At 48.2% G+C, this 16,382-nt stretch overlaps 1 pseudogene; it reads right to left on the bottom strand.

The window, feature by feature from the left end:
- LOC144253016 (endothelin-converting enzyme 1-like) overlaps positions 1 to 15,366 on the bottom strand; it is a 48,537-nt pseudogene extending 33,171 nt beyond the window's left edge.
- Between the last annotated feature and the right edge of the window lie 1,016 nt (positions 15,367 to 16,382).

Genomic DNA, 16,382 nt, shown 5'->3' with positions numbered 1-16,382 from the left:
CCAACTATGGGCCTATCTTGAGGACCTCTCTGAACCTCAGTTTTTTCATCTATCAAATGAGGTGAACGATACCTCCCCAGCTTCCACCCAACAGGATAAAATGGGATGACAGTTCAAAAGCGTTCTGTGAACCATACAGTCCTGTGCAGGGATTAATGTGAGGAACGAGAGTACTACCACCGCAAAGAGCAACCACCATGTGCAGACTGAGGAGAGCTCTTTACTCATATTTTCCCATTAAATTTTATAAGCTGGAGGAGCGCAGTTGCCAGTGTGTCAATGAAAAATCAGGCTCCGGGACTGGCCCAGACCCCGCAGTGAGAGTTGGCACTGAACCCAGCCCACCTCGCTACATGTCTGGACCACGCACTGCTTCGCTTTGGTCCTGCCAAGGCCCCAGCTGTGTCACTGGGCTTTGGGGAAGGGACTGTCCTGAGTTGTAGCCTTGAAACCACAGACATATTTGCCACTTGAGCTTCTAGATCTGAAACAAAAGGCGGCACCCCCTTTGGAAGACACCTTTGGTGGCCTCAGATGGCCCGGGGCCATCTCAGGCTGGGGCTTGGCCATCTTGGCCTGCAGATTCCTTCACTCCAAGTTCAAGTAGCACCCTGCTCCATCCCTGGGGGGCCAGCAGGAGGCTGTCGCTGCACTGGGTGCTGAGGGGCATCCCACCCAGGAAATGTCCGGGTCAAGGAGAAAGGACAGGCAGGTTTTACCTGGTGGCAGCTGTGCCCCAGCATGAGGCACGAGTGAGTCAAGGACTCCTTCACCTGTGTACATGTTCCCACCTTCACCAAGAGCCCCAGCTGCCTTGATTTCATAATTGTCAAATTAGAATCATTTCCTGTCTCATAAGGAGATGACTGTCCTTTTGAGAAGATTTGTCCCCTCTCAGGTAGCTTCTTCATTTTACCTACCTTGGGTGTCTTGAGTGGTTTTCAAAAAGTTAATGAGTATTTGTCAAAGCCAAGGTCTGTCCAGCATGGCTGCATGGATTGTTTTTTTCATAATCTGGCCCTTCCCAGCATTTAGGGTCCCAGGACGGGATAACAGGGGGCAGCAGGAAAAGGTCCCTACTGCCAAGTGGTTTGAGTCAGGACTGGGGTGCAGCCTGGCGCTGCAACTCCCTCTGGGTTCCATGGGGCTGATGGAAATTCAACAACATGAACCAGAAATCCAGCTGCACACAAGGCAGGCGGGGGATTGGAATATGAGGATGATACCATCAACCCCAAAGTCAAAAGTACTTTGGAGAGTCTGTGAGGCCACGGAAGACCCTGCCTACGTGGACAACTTAACTCTACGATAAGCTGTTAGAACGTTCGTTGGGCCGTAGCCTTAAAGTCTGATGTGGTATGTCCAGCCTTGACTCCATTTTCTCATAGCTTTCAAAACTCAGTCAATGCTATCCAAGGACAATGCTGCATCCTGAAGCCAAAAAATAAAATGACCACAGCTATCAGCTCCTGTGTGCCTGGTATATGTCACAGACGGGCTGACGCATCTCAGTGTGTTCTGTAGTGCTCAAAGCCCTGGATGATTGTAATCTCAGCTACTTTGGAGGCTGAGGCAGGAGGATTGCAAATTTGAAGCCACCCTGGCCAATTTTGCAAGTACCCTGTTTCAAAACTTTGACAAAGCACCTGCCTAACATATGCAAGGCCCTGAGTTTGATTCCCAGAACCTCAAACAAAACAACTCTACAGTTTGGATGTTATTAATGCTGCTACACAAAGAAACTGAGACTAGAGATGAATAACTCACACAGCAGGGCCCCACAGCGAGTGACAGGGCAAAGCCCCTCATCTGACCAGGCCTGGCTGGCAGGTGCAGTAGGTGGCGTCCCCTGCAGCCCATTCCTTAGTGTCCCCATTGGTGCTTACCCAGCAGGTACTTGATGATGGCTTGATTGTGTTCCCAGAGGTTGCTGAAGGTCCCCCAGCATGAGTGGCCATCAGGCACGGGGTTGGCCTTGATCCAGCCCCCACAGGCATAGCTGAAGAAGTCCTGCAGGGGTCCACCGTGGGGTCCATGGAGTTCAAGATGGAGCTGGTCACTGAGACGCAGGCCTCGCTCAGGCACACTGGGGGTGTTCCTGGAGAGGTAAGGGAAAAAAAGTCAGTGATGGGCAGGGAGGAGGGTTGGGGAGGGCAGCACAGGTAGCCTAGGGCTCCCAGCACACAATCTCCACCCTTGCCCTGACCGAACAGACTAGGAACTGGATGGTCACTAGACCCCGAACAAGAAAGGGTTCAGCAGCTTCATGATCTTCTGGTTTGTGAAATAAGACTTCTTCCCATTGCCTAAAGTCCCTTCTGTGGCTTAAAAGAACCTAGAGCCCAGGTGCTTTTTTCTCTTTCTAGGGATTTAATCCAGGGGCTCTTCACCACAGAGCTATATCCCCAGCCTTTTTACTTTGAGACAGTTTTGCTAAACTGAGGGTGACTTCAAATGTCCTATCCTTTTACCTCAGCCTCCGATGTAATCTGGGATTACAGGAGGGCACCAGCACACCCAGGGGTGCTTTTCCCTTAATCAACCCTTCCTCCACAAAGATTCTCTAACTTCTTATTATTCCCTGATGCTCAACACACTTATCCACTCATTCAAGCACTCAGCTACTCCACAAAATTAATACTGAGGCCCTTTGCTGAGTACAAAGTGTGTGCGAGGCAGGGAGACAGGAGGCAGTCCTTCCCTTCAGGAGCCGACCCTTTTCTGTTGGGGACACACATGTTACATAAGCAAAGTCAAAACACACCAGGAGAAACTGCCACTTATTTACAAAACTAAACTGAACGTTCACTAGGAGCCAACTGGGTGATGCGGACATATGGTACCAGGACTCAGGGACGGGAAAGGACTAGGAGAAGCCATTTCCTCACCAGGCAGGAGAGCTGCTTGTCCCAATTGAGGGGGGGTCAGTGGCTGAACAACCCTAAACCAAAACAATAAATAAATAAACAGAAACAACCTGAGAGGCTGGTTTGCCAAAGGTGTGAGCAAGGGCCGGACCCTGCCTCAAGGCTGTCTGATGAGCTCTTGCAAGGGACCAATCTGGCAGGTCCCCAGAGGCTCATGGCCTGCCCACAGGAGCCACCCAGGCCACAGGGGGGACTGCTTCCTGAACAGGCTGGACACCAGAACCACCACCCACGTTCACGGTCTTTCAACCCTTGCTCCAGCATCAGATGCGGGTGAGATATCCCTGAGGAAACTGAGGCTCTGAGAGAGCGACCAGATCAAGGTCATCCAGCCACACAGGAGAGCTGAGAGCCAACGTTGGCCTGTCCTGGACCAGCAGCCCCAAGGCCGTGTTTTCCTGCTGTCTGTCTCCTCTTTGGTGGCCACAGCAGGGGCTGAAGTGGCCTGATTGGCAGGATTGGTTCCTTCACCACACAGGGAGGCAGTGAGGCTGGGTAGCTTTGGAGACTGGTAGATCTGGGTTCAAATCTGGTGCAGAGACCTCCTGTACAAGCCTGGGTTGGGGGCGCAGCTCGGCAGTATGCATCTGCCACCGAAGGCCCTGGGTCAACCCCCAGCACTGCCAACGAAAACCAAAAACAAAACCTCTGAGCCTCAGTTTTTCCAGGGTCCATTTCACAGTGACGACACGAAGACCTCACATGATCCCATCACACAGGGTACATCAGACAGGTCTGAGCTTCCAGGCTGATCTTTAGAGAGGAGGAAAGACTGCAGCCTTCAGCTCACTCAGAAACAATACCAGCAGGGCTGAGGGTCTTGAGCAGGTTCCCCGGGGGCTTATCCACCTCAGCTGACAAACCCCAAGTCCTTCAGGTGGATGAAGGGCTCAGAGGATTCACACCACAGCAAGAAAATCAGGGTGACTTAATTTTGAGATTAGGCAGTAATTAAAAATTACTGAGGTACTGTGCATGAACCCAGAGCATCTCTTCTACGGCAGGACCAAAGCTGCCATTTTCAATATTTCCAGATGAGCTCGTCATGAGTTTCAGAGATGCATGTCCCTTCCCCAGCCACAGTGACGACAGGACTCTTTATGGGGGAAGGCGGAAGAGAACTTGTGTGTGGCTTGACAAGGCCTTTTCACTATTATGATAAAACTTCATATTTGGGAAAGAAAAAGAATACCTATTGTTGTTACAACCAAACCACAGGAAGTAAAGCTTGGCACTATCCTGGCTGGTGGAAAGACCCAGAAGGAAGACTGCTGAGGGGCTCAGGGTTGAAGACAAAAGCAGAAACCAGCACCTAGAGTTGGTCCTGCAGGTGGCATCCTCAGTGGGTGCCTCCTCTGCAGACACTGCCCTGGGTTCCTGGCTGGGCCCAGGCAGTGACCGTTGGGTTATCTAACTATTCTAGGGTTTGATGATCTTTAAACAAATAGTCTTGGCCAACCAGGTCTTAATGTATATTTGGTTAGTTAATTAATGTTTTCCCGCCCTGTTCATCCAAGGCATCTGTTCCTTAGGGAAACCTTTCCAGACCCTCTTCCCCTCTGGGTCCCTCACTGCCTGGGTGTTTGCCATCTCAGTGTGGGCTGCGCTGGGTCACGACCATATCTCCCTGTCCACCTCCTGCACTAGAAATGAGATTTAGGGTGGGTCAGGTATCTCCCTTGCTCCTCTATGTCCCCTTCTTGTCACTGTGCTTGGCACCCGGCAGCTCTTCAATACACGTCTGTGGAATGAACAAGTGACTGAATGAAAGTGCCTTGCCCAGTGCCTGTCATCACCTGCAGCAGGGCTCATATTTCTTCCCTTTAGGATGTGTGGTCAGCTGAGAAGCAGGAACCAGACCCAAGTCAAAAGCGTTCATCTGGATAGTGCCATCAAAGATGCTTTGAAATATTTCCTGGGAGAACATAATTGTTTGGCGGCTGCTGTTTGCAAAGCACCTGAGAGTTTCTGGGAGGGAGGGCCTAGCAGGAGGGTAGACGGGAATGCACTTCACTGGCCAGACATCACTCACCAGCGGGTCTTGTAGAATCACCAGAGGATCTGCCTTGACTGGCCTGATGTTTGCGCATCCGTGGCCAATGTCAGCACCTACTGCTGTGTAACGAGGTTACTGTCAACATCCGAAGTGGCTACTGCTTTCTCAGGTGGCCCAGGGTCACTGATCCTCTGCCCGGCTCATTCCTCTCCCGGGTCTAGGCCAGGGAAAATCTGTCTGAGGCCCTGAGAGCCAGGAACACAAGGCAGAAGCAGGATTCTTCCGTGTGGGCCCCACTTGGCAGAATTGTTTTGGGTTTGATCGCTAGGAGCTGACCCTGGGGGTTCCTTTTTGGTTCCTGGTGAAGAAACTTCCTATACAGGAACTCCTAGGGATGGTCACAGGCAATACTGGCTGCTGAATCTGCCCCACTCCCCGTGTCCTGGGCCATTAGCTGAGCAAAGGGGCGGGCCAGGCTCCACACTGATTGGCCAGTTGTTCTGGACTGACTTCGGTGAGGACAAGGTAAGGTGGCAGCTTCAGGGTGAGGAAGATCTGCATGTGCCCTGTTGACAGAGAGGTGCATGCACACACTTGCAACTCACACCTGCAAAGTCAGGTACACACACTCGGCAGAGAAAGGCTTAATCCTCCTACTCTGTGGTTCACTCCAACTTCCAGTTCCTAGGCCAACATGATGAAGATTTGGGCCTACTTTTTCCTCCACTAGGTGCAGGATCTCTAAGAAAATTTTGTCTATTCGATTTACTGTTTGCACAGTTAAGTTATGCAGGCACGATGCCAGGCACATATGGTTAGAAGTCTGGAGATTAGTAATTAATGAATCAAATAGGCATTAAGCACCTGCTGGGCCAGGCACATTTGGTAAAAAGCCCATAAACCATTAAATATTTAAACAATCAAGTGATTATTTCTTAAGTATTACACAGGTCCTTAGCTCAGTGCCTGACACAGAGTAAGCACCTGTCACGTTTGTGGAATGAATGAATGATATGGGTCCCATACAAGAGGGATAAAGGGGTGACTCAGATGAAGTCTCTGCCCTCTCCTCAGGCCCCCAAGGGCCCTCCCCACCCCAGCCCAATACGGCTACCCTCACAGGTCAGCAACTTCACAGTGGCAAAAGCTCAATACAGCCTTGAACTCTCTGATGGGGTGAGTGACCAAGTTGGTGGATGGAACCCCTGGGGCTGCTCACCAGGTGGACCAGCAGAAAGCAGGATGTGGGGGTACAGGAGACTGGGCCCCTGGCCTTGGTTGTAACCTGAATCCACCCTGTTGGGTTGTGTAAGGGCTGAGCAATGAGGCACTGACTGGATCTACGCAGCTGGACATGAGATCCAGCCTCGAACTCCTGACCGCAGGACCTGAGAGGCCCCATTGCATCACCATGTGGGGTGGAACAGACACACCCACTTACAGAGCGGTGCAAAGGACTTGGGTCACAGAGCTGAGCTCCTCTGGGGTCCTGGTGTGCTCCGGAATGCATCCTGATTACAAAGCCGCTGGGCAGGGCCTGGGCCCCAGAGCCCTCAGGAGCCGGCAGCCTGTGCACACTTCTCCACTCCACCTGCCACTCGCCCCCCACTGGCTGTGTAAGCTCGGCCAAGTTACTTGGTCTATGCCCATTTCCTCATATGGAAAAGGACCCAAAGTAACCACGCCTTGCAGGGGTGCTCTGAGGAGGACAGGAGGCGACAGACTTAAATGACAGGCGTTTGGCCCGCAGGTGGTGTACAGTAAACAGAAGCCTTTGTTGCTAGTCTGTTGGGACTGAGGACAGCAGGAAGTGGCAGCCTGTCTAATCATCCCACGTCCTAACAACAGCAGTGCCCAGAACCGAGCTGAGAAAGTCCTCTCAGGCACCAGGTATGTCCTCAGAGCCATCTCCAAATTGGGCACTGCTTACCCATTTAAAGTAGAGAAGACAAAGGCTCTGGGAAGTGATGTGGCCTGTCCAACTGAGAACTTGCTAGTCCTTCTGGTTCCAAGACTTTCATACCATCCGTGCCGCCCACCTCCCTGGGCTGAGGTATGAGATACAGGACACATGAAGAGGTGTGATGGAGACTCAGGCCCAACTGAAGTCCCACCTCTACAGGTGAGGACATTGAGAGACACACACATATCTATGCACATACAGATACTTTTTGAAAATGATATGAATTAATACTTATATGAAAGTTTAGGAAAGATTTTAACCACCATGGAACTTATTTGGTTTGTATAGTTTTCATGGCAGGGGGTAGGAACCATCCGATCAGGCACATTTAAAGCTTCAACTCAGACACCACATCCATTCACATTCCAAAACACAGGACATGGGCTCTGCCCATTCAGAGAAACAGAAAGCCACATGTCTAAGGGCTGGATGCACAATAATCCCACAGGGGAGACAGTGGATAGTTGGGAATAGGAATACAACCTACCAGAGTCAGCTACCCATGACACTCTGTCTGTTTACCTTCAAGACCACAGCTGTGGGCCATGCCTGTGGACTTCCAAGCTAAGGAGATTACCACGGTACCTCAACCATGAAGGATAACTCTTGACCTCTGGAGTCTTTACTGGTGAGATGCGGGCAGGTTTATTTCCATCTAATGTGTTTTGGTCTTTCACAATATCCTGAAAATTCAAATTTGTTTATATATATATATATATATATATATATATATATATATATATATATATACACACACACACACACACACACAAATATAGACAATATATAAAAGGTGGTCTCATTTAGTGTTCACCACAGTGCTAAAGGACAGCTCCCACTGTCCTCACTATAAATCACCATGCATCAGGGGCCTTTCAGGTGCACTCAGGTTGTTCAGGGCTCTGATGCCGAAGATTGTTTTACATGCCATTTTTGAGCATTTTGGCTTAATTTTGCAACTGTACCTCAGCAACACAGATACATGTGCAAGAGGTATGTTCATTTTCACACCTAAGACCCAGGCTTTGTGAAGTTAGGATATAAGACGGCTTTGGGTTCTTACCAACCCAGAGGAAGAGGAAGTCAGAGAGAGTTCTTAGGGTTTCAGTATAGGCTGAATCATGAGAATATTTTGGCTTCATGTAATTCTATTATTGGTAACTGGCTGCTTATGTAGAAATTTGTCAGAAAAGTTCAGCACTAGTAAACTCAAAAGCTGCAGGGGCTGGCTAAGTGGATCACACAAAAAGTGAAATCATTGTGACTAATTTGAAAATGTATTCAATTAGAGAGGAAAATAAAAGCTGGGTATGAAGGCACATGCTTGTTATCATAGCTATTCAGGAGGGTAATGCAAGAGGATTGTGAGTTTGAGGCCAGTACTGGCAACTTAGAATAAAATAAAATTAAATTAAAAGGGGTGGGGATGTGGCTTATTAGGAAGAGTGCTTGCCTAACATGCCCAAGACCTTGGGTTCAATCCCAGTACTGCAGACAAACAAAAAACGAAAACAAGAACTGTTCTGTCAAATAAGACACACAGGCAAGTTTCAGTGCAGAGCTATCTACATCTCTGACCTCGATACTCTCACTCCTGCGTGGGGCGCCAGATGTCAGGGGTTTTAGCCTCCCTGTTCCCTCTGACCTGTGTCCTCAAAGATTTATTTGAGAATATTTCAGTGTGTGCCCTTCAGTATAGAAAAGGAGCATCGATTCTCAGAGGTCACTGTGCCAGGGTGCTGTAAAGTACTTCTAGTTTTACTTAAATGTACATTCTTCTTAGTATATCATCTCAGGCTCTTGGGCTTTCTGGGTTTTACAATCATTATATAAATTTGATGCCTAAGATATATAATTACATCAAAGTCAAATGTGGTCTTTCCTTTCTTGGGAGAAAGAAAACCCAAACTTCTTTCAACTCAGTGGAGGGCACTGACCTAATTCTAACCTTAGCCCAAAGGTCCAAGTTCATGTATGCAAGAAGAGTTCTGGACACATTTTCCCTATGGCCACATCTTTTACTCAAGCTCCATATCTGACTCACCAGATGCTGCCAGCTAGTATCCTACTGTAACACAGTAAACACAGTATAACACAGTGGACAGCAAAGGTAACCTCTTCACAAACCTGTGCTTGTTTCGGTTGGGGTTGAAGATGCTAAGATCTACCAAAACATGATTTGGTCACTTATTGTTATTGTGTTGCTGTTGTCCGAGGACATTTCTCTCTCTATGTGGAGAAATGAAACAATTAATATAAGCATCATTATTGTATGACCAGAGCAATGAATGAAAAAGGGATTGAGCTAGATTTTGTTCGGACAGTTAATACTGACTTGCTAGAAAACATTGAACAGGTTTCCTAAACTTTTTGTGCCTTCGTTTGCCTATGTGTTAAATGTCATCTCTTGACCTCAGGTTATATCAATCAGGTCCTAATTTTTCAATTCCTCCACAGACCCCTCACTGGGACATCTAACAGTATGTTTTGAGTGCTTCCTCAGGCCAGAAACTATTCCAGGAACAATCAAATACATCCTGAAGGTGACTTTATGGTCTTCCCTCCCTCACACCAGCTTCTCTCTCTTAGAAATCCTCAGTGGTGGCATAAACATCCATATCCCAGGGCAGAAGCCTGTGGGAGCCCACCTCGGCCTCTCTCTCTCTCTCCCTCAGCCCTCTGGTCAACAATGACCAAACCCCTTCAAGTGCATCGTCACTATCTTTTTTCTCTCAGCACTAGAGAGTGAACCCAGGCCCCACATATGCTAGGTAGTTGTTCTACCTTTGAGCTATGTACCTTTTTACTTTGCAGACCTTTTACTTTACACACATTTTTATTTTGAGAGGTTCTCACTAAATTGTCCAGCTTACCTTGAACTTGCCATCCTCCTATCTCAGCCTCCTTAGTTCCTGGGATTACAGAAGTGCTCCATTGCACCCAACTCAGTCACCAATTCTTAAAATATATTTATTATCCCTTGCAAATCTTGTCTCAATGTCTTTGCATATGTGATCTCTCTGCCCTAAACCTTCTTCCTCAGTTTTCACAAAGCTGGCTTCTCATCATTCAGACTATAATTCAAATGTCATCTTTTTACTGATCTCCTCTTCCACCCACCCCATCCCGACTGTCTACCATGTGTTCCGAGACAGGGGCAGTTAGTGTGGAATCTAGGGGACCGGGCCAAGGATTGGTGGAAGGAGGAATAGGTGTCTTAAAAGGGTCTTTGTTGCCCCTAGATGTTCCTCTTGAGGGGCCATGAGAGAAACAGGCACTGAGGGCAGATAGTCCCTCAGAGGGGGGGTCCTCTCCCAGGTTAATTTCCCTCTTCCTCACCAACTGTTCTGTGGGGTCCCAGGCGGCCCAAGGCCCGAGGGCGAAGTGGGATGGGGACTTAGACACCCAGGCGCTGGTGGGGCCTGCAGCAGGCCACAAGAAGAAACACCTGGGGCTCCTGCTGGCCAGCCTGGCTCCCTCTCACAAACCTCTCCTTCCTCCTCCCCCTCAGCCTTCAACCAGGACCCCAGGAGTGTCAAGGTTTCCCAGACCTTTTGACCTGCGCATCCAAGATCTCTAAACCTTGGCTTTTGAGCATTGAGAGCTGGGTCCTTATGCCTAGTGTGAGATTGCCCCATCTTTCCAGAGATACCCTTACCTTGGAAAACTCACTTGGCTTGGCTCGATACTCTCACTCCTGCATGGGGCGCCAGATGTCAGGGGTTTTAGCCTCCCTGTTCCCTCCTGACCTGTGGGAGAGATTGGGAGAGCACGCCCCAGCCAGGACAGGCCAAGAAAGGTAAAGGTCGACTGGCCATCTGCACCCAGCCTTCCCTTGCAGGAGGACAATCAGATGTGCCAGGAAGAACAGTCAAAGCAGGATCTCCTTTAACGAGAAAACACACACATGTGATATAATGTACAGGAACCAATCAGGGTAAAGGTCAGCAGGGTGGGGAGAATTTACATCTTCACTCATCCTACAGGCAGTAATGGGAGACAGGAGCTGACCGTGAGGGCAGAAGGGTTCTGAGCCTATCCTAGAGGTGGTCCGATTCTTCATCACAACCCATGGCAATGCCTTCTGGCTAATTGCTAGGTGTTCTCTTAGCCATCTGTGGCCCCAGGACTGGGAAGCGGGTAGCAGCCAGCAAGTTAAGTTTCCTCTTTTCTGATGCAACATGCCCCACATTACATCATGCCCTACAACAATCCTCTTTACTATTTTGAAATATTCAATTAATTACCATCAACATGAGAACCCCACTATGCTAGAGAGCATTAGAAGTATTCCTCCCATCCAGCTGGACCCCGTGCCCATTAACCAGCCTTTCTCCACCCCCTTCTTCTTCCCACTCTTCCCAGTTCTACTCTCTACTTCTGTGACATCAACCTTTTCAGTTTCCACATTTAGTGACAATATGTGGTATTTGTCTTTTATGTGCCTGACTTTTTTCATGTAACATAATGTCCCTAGGCTCATCCATGTTGCTCTAAATGATAAAATTTCATCTTTTTTTTTGGCTGAAAAAACTCCATTGTATATATATGCCCCATTTTCTTTATTCATTCGTCCACAATGGGCATCTAGGTTGATTCCACATCTTGGCTACTATGAAGAGTGCTGTAATAAACTGGGGAGTGATATCTCTTTCACATACTAATTGTATTTCCTTTGGATATACACTCTATAATGGAACTGCTGGATCACATGGTAGTAGTATTTCTAGTTTCTGTGTGTGTGTGTGTGTGTGTGTGTGTGTGTGTGTTTGATGAGCCCCAGAGTGTTTGTCTTAATTGCTGTACTAATTTACATTTCTACCAGAAATGTATGAGAGTTCCCCTATTTCTGCATACTTGCCAGCACAAAAATGAATACTTTATGTCCCCAAACTCTTTGCTGCCTTCCTCTTTCAACATGGTGACTCCATTCTATCAATGCCAAATTGTTGAAATCATCTTATATTCTCCCACTTCCTGCCAATGCTCAACCCATGAATCTTCTAGGCATCACTGTACAATATATCTATTCATCACTCTACTGCAACCTTGCTGGCCCCCCAATTATCATCTTTTGCCCAGACTATTGCAATAGCCTCCAAATTGAACTCTCTGCTTCTCCCCTGCCTGTCTCTACAGTATTCAGAGTAAAACTTTTAAATGTGTTACCTGACTTGCAGATCTGGAGTCTCTTGGCTACATTTCTCAGCTATATTTTAGATGCCAGACTCAATATATCAGCAGTCTACTTAGCTTAGAGCTAGGGCCCTATCTCTGAAATATACTTTAAGTTAAAAAACAATAAGCATCCTTTTGTTTAAGTGGAAGGTGGTTGATATCATTGCTTTAGCCGATAAGTGTAGTGCATTAATATCTGGAGGGGAGGAAACAAGTTAAACAAAGAATAGGATGCAAAAAAAAACAAAACAAAACAAAACAAAACACTGAGAAGCCGTTTAATAGCCAGAGAGTCTTTCAGAGAAGCCACCAAAGGATACCAATCTATGGTAAAGTTTTTAAAAAACGCGCAAATAGGAAAATAAAACAGGGACTTAGAGAGGCTGTCTTTGCTAAAAATACCTGTTTCTTCAGTTGGGTTTGCCAATGCCTAATGTGTAACTAAAAGCATGATAAAGTTTGGCATCTCTTCTTCATTTTGTATTTGTCTGTTTTACTCCCTTATTAAACTTTGGGTCTGCTGCAGTTTGGCTGGGCACAAATCATGAGCCACTCAAGCAGGAACAAACTTTATTTCCGAACTCCACCAGCACACTCCACAGATGCTCCCGGGAACCTCTCCCTAACGCCGCCCACGTGGCTCCTCCAGGCACACACCACACCAACTGGAAATTCCTCCAGAGCTTCCCCAACCAACTCTCCAGGAATCCCCAAGAGAACTCCAAAGTAGCAGGCCTAGGCGGACAGCAGGGGTCTAATATACAATTGAATACACAGCTTAACATAACCATCATCATCTCAATGGCTTGTTGGCTCACCACTCCATTCTGGCAAAAATGCCATGCATCATTCTCACTCAGCTATGGCACTCAGCATGGGTCAGATTCCTGCACAACTCTGGGTCATATGGTAGTTCTATTTCTAGTTTTTTTTTTTTTGAGGTCCCCACAGCATTTCCATAATTGATGTACTAATTTATGTAAGTATAAGCATAGTAATCATGTAAGTAGTATTCATCTAAAGCTGATAATATGCTTTCTTTAAGGCTGAAGACATGAAGGTGTGAAAAATTAAGATATTTTCCACAGCCAGCTTGCTTCTACTTCTGGGCCTTGGAGTGGTGCCTAGAAGTCTTCAGTTTTTACTCCACATTTTCCACAAACAGTGAGTCTTATAGGCCAATCAATGGTGAAGAGACTGCCTTCCCTCAGCAGGAGCAATAGAGTCCCATGGGAACTGAATGCCCCCCATTCCAGGATCACAGATCTAATAGATAAATATCCTATGAAGCATGTGGACATTGCCCTTGAACAGCTGGCAATGTCCTCAACACCAATAAGACTCGGTGTGATCAGAACTCAAGAGAATGATAAACCACATGACAGTTTACCAGGACTGCTTATTACACATCCGTCCTGGTTCCTGTACCAGTTCTTCCTCTATTTAAGCTAAAGTTCTCATTAGTATCTGAGAGACAAGACTGAGTCATTGACATCACTGGTCTTTCCAGTATAGGTACATTGATGAAAGTTCCTTTTCCCCATTACTTTTTCCATTTGGTTTTTGGAGAAAGTGATCAATTTTGAATTGTTGGGACCCCAGAGTTAGTCTTCTGGCCTAGGACTTGGGTAACAGGAAAGGTGTTGGACAAAATCAATGTAGCCCTAAGATGTGACACTGTTTTACTGTCTTAGCATTTACCAGTCTCTTAGCATTGATCACTATCTGGTTTTTATTTATTGCCTTTATTTTCCTTTTAAAGTATAGCTCCATGAGATTAGTAGCCTCTGTCTCTAGTATTATAAATGGTTGGCACATGAAGTAGGTGGCTCAAGCAGTATTCATGAAGACTCAAGACACAAAATTAGCTTCATAAAACCATGCTTTGTTGGCGTCTCTACGAAAAAAAACAACCAAATGTAACTCTGTTGTAGTTTACAATGAATTTATCAAAGGCCAACGGAAGCATCAGGATTAACTTATGTGGAAATAATACTATGGTAAAGTTACTTAGGAAAATAATAGCTTCTGTTCCCTGTTTTGCTGATTCAAATTCCAGTTACAACAAATAAAACCTATTTATAAGGTTGTTGTGTTAAATAAGAAAATATGAGTCAGCTCCTGGGGCAGCACCTAGGAGGTATGAGGGTAAATGCAGTGACTTTGTGGTTATGATAATATTTGTACTAGTGGTAAACTACATCATGGGATCACTCAGAACTGAGGCTGGTCACCCTGAAGCTAACCCAGTGGGCAATCTACCTACTCCCATAGCGTCCTTGAAATGCCCTTGGCGGCGGCAACATTTGGAGGCTTTTTCTTGGTCTACAGCCAACAGGGAACATCTCAGGGGGCTTCAGAGTCTCCCCCGATTTACCGCTAAAGTCAACAGAATTGAGCTGACTCCTGAGAGCAGAGTAGCCACCCAGGGCTCCAGCCAAGAATTCCAGGACTGACCTGTGGTGGACTCCCAGCAGCTCCCCATAGATGCCCTCAGCGGGCGCCCCTGGCAGCTGCGCAGCGCTCCCACAGCCCTGAGTGGCGCTCCCAGGGTCCTCCGAGGCTCACAGGAAAGGCTGCACACACATGGGGTGCAGGACGGAACCTCTTGCAGCCAGATGGAGGGCTGAGTGCCGGGCTTCTTAGTAGCCTTACAGGCGAAGGGCCGACCGGAGGCGGTGAGGACTTGGGTGCAGGAGCAGGACTTAAGGCAGTGCGGCCTGACAGGTAGGTGGGCTGCAGGAGAAGGGCCGCCCAGACGCGCCACCTGGTGCACACCAGGTTTTCGCAGCCGAGTCTCCAAGGAGGTTTTCCCACGGGTGCCGTTGCTTCCCCTCCGCAGGTAGGGGGTGGGTGGATCTCGGCGCGAGGCACTTCAGGATAGCGGGGCGGTGGGCGAGGAAACGTGCCCGGTGGGGCGCGAAACCCGGGTCCAGGCGCTCTGGCTGTGCGGGTGGAGCTGCGGTCGGACTTGGAAGACGCACTGCCCCTTTGACTCTCCTGACGGAGCCTGCGCGCTCTGCAGGTGGCTGGCCACTGGGTGGTTCTCCTCCCAGCGGCGTTGGGGCCACGCACGCTACGCAGTCAGTCTGGGTCCCGTCCTGCCCTCCGGGAGCCACCGCAGCGACCCTCGCCGGCCTCCCGGGCCGTTCGTCACGGGAGCCCGGGACCGTCGCTGCGCCCGTGGGAGGCGGAGTCGCCGTCAGTCGTCTCACTGAAGCGTTGGTGGAGCGTGGGGGGCGCCGGCGACGGCAGGGGGTGGGCAGGGCGCGCCCGAGGTTCCCGCCCGGAGAGCGGCGCATATCGGTGGAGAGCGCTCCGCCCGCCCCTGACTGTGGGGTCCGACCTGCGTTTCCGTGGCTCTTGGGAAACGAGGCGCCCTGCGGCTTCCCTCAGAGGGTGGTAGGCAGGTGGAGAGGGGCCTGTGTGCGCGGCTGGTCCGCCGCAGTTACCAGGAGAGACTGCAGGGGACTGCGGAGGTGGCGGGTCGCCAGGGAAGCCTTGGGAAGAGCAGTCGGGGTGTGAACTACCAGGCAGTGCAGGGAAGAGGGGGAACACCGGACCCAAGGGTAGCGACTGGTCATCCTATTTGTTAAAGTAAATGGATATTTTGGGAAACTGTTTGTGAGCTAAAATTTTTCTTTTCCTGATTCCAGCAGTCATGTGTGTTCTTTGTAAAACATTTGGGGAAATAGCCTATGCCTTTGGTGGGTTCCTGGATTCCTGGTCCTGGAGGTAGATACCACTGTCATGAGCCAGTTCTGTGATCGTTATCCAGCAGTTGTACCAGGAAGCTAAACTGGGGGCTGTTTTTCCAGCCCTTCCTACAAAAAAAATTATGGTGACCTAATTCCCTATATTAAATCCTTTTCTGTCTAACTTCTTTTGGATAATTTTTTTATTTTTACTTTTGCAGTCATCTTCTATGTATTAAATATTGTTATCTTTGTATAGTTTCATATCATTTTAATTAAATATGTTATTATATACTAATTATAGATTCACATGCAGTTTTAAAAAAAGAGATCCCATGGAACCTTCCTCAGTTTCCCCAGTGATAATATCTTGCAAAACTTCTGTAGAATATCATAGCCCAGACATTGACTGGAGTTTTAGAACAGAGGCCTGACTCTGGAGAGCCAACAGATCATTTAGAACAAGAGGAAGCTTCAAACTGCAAGGCATCCTGATCTCACAAGAGGGGAAGGTTAATTATGGCAAGGTCTTTTGGGCGGGGGTACCTGGACTGCCTCATTATAGTCACCTCCTCCTAATCACATCTGGTAAAGGGTGAGTGATTAGATTGGGTAATCCAGGG

The sequence above is a fragment of the Urocitellus parryii genome, unplaced genomic scaffold (genome assembly GCF_045843805.1).
Source record: "Urocitellus parryii isolate mUroPar1 unplaced genomic scaffold, mUroPar1.hap1 Scaffold_86, whole genome shotgun sequence".
Taxonomy (NCBI): domain Eukaryota; kingdom Metazoa; phylum Chordata; class Mammalia; order Rodentia; family Sciuridae; genus Urocitellus; species Urocitellus parryii.
This window is presented reverse-complemented; position numbering and strand designations above follow the sequence as displayed.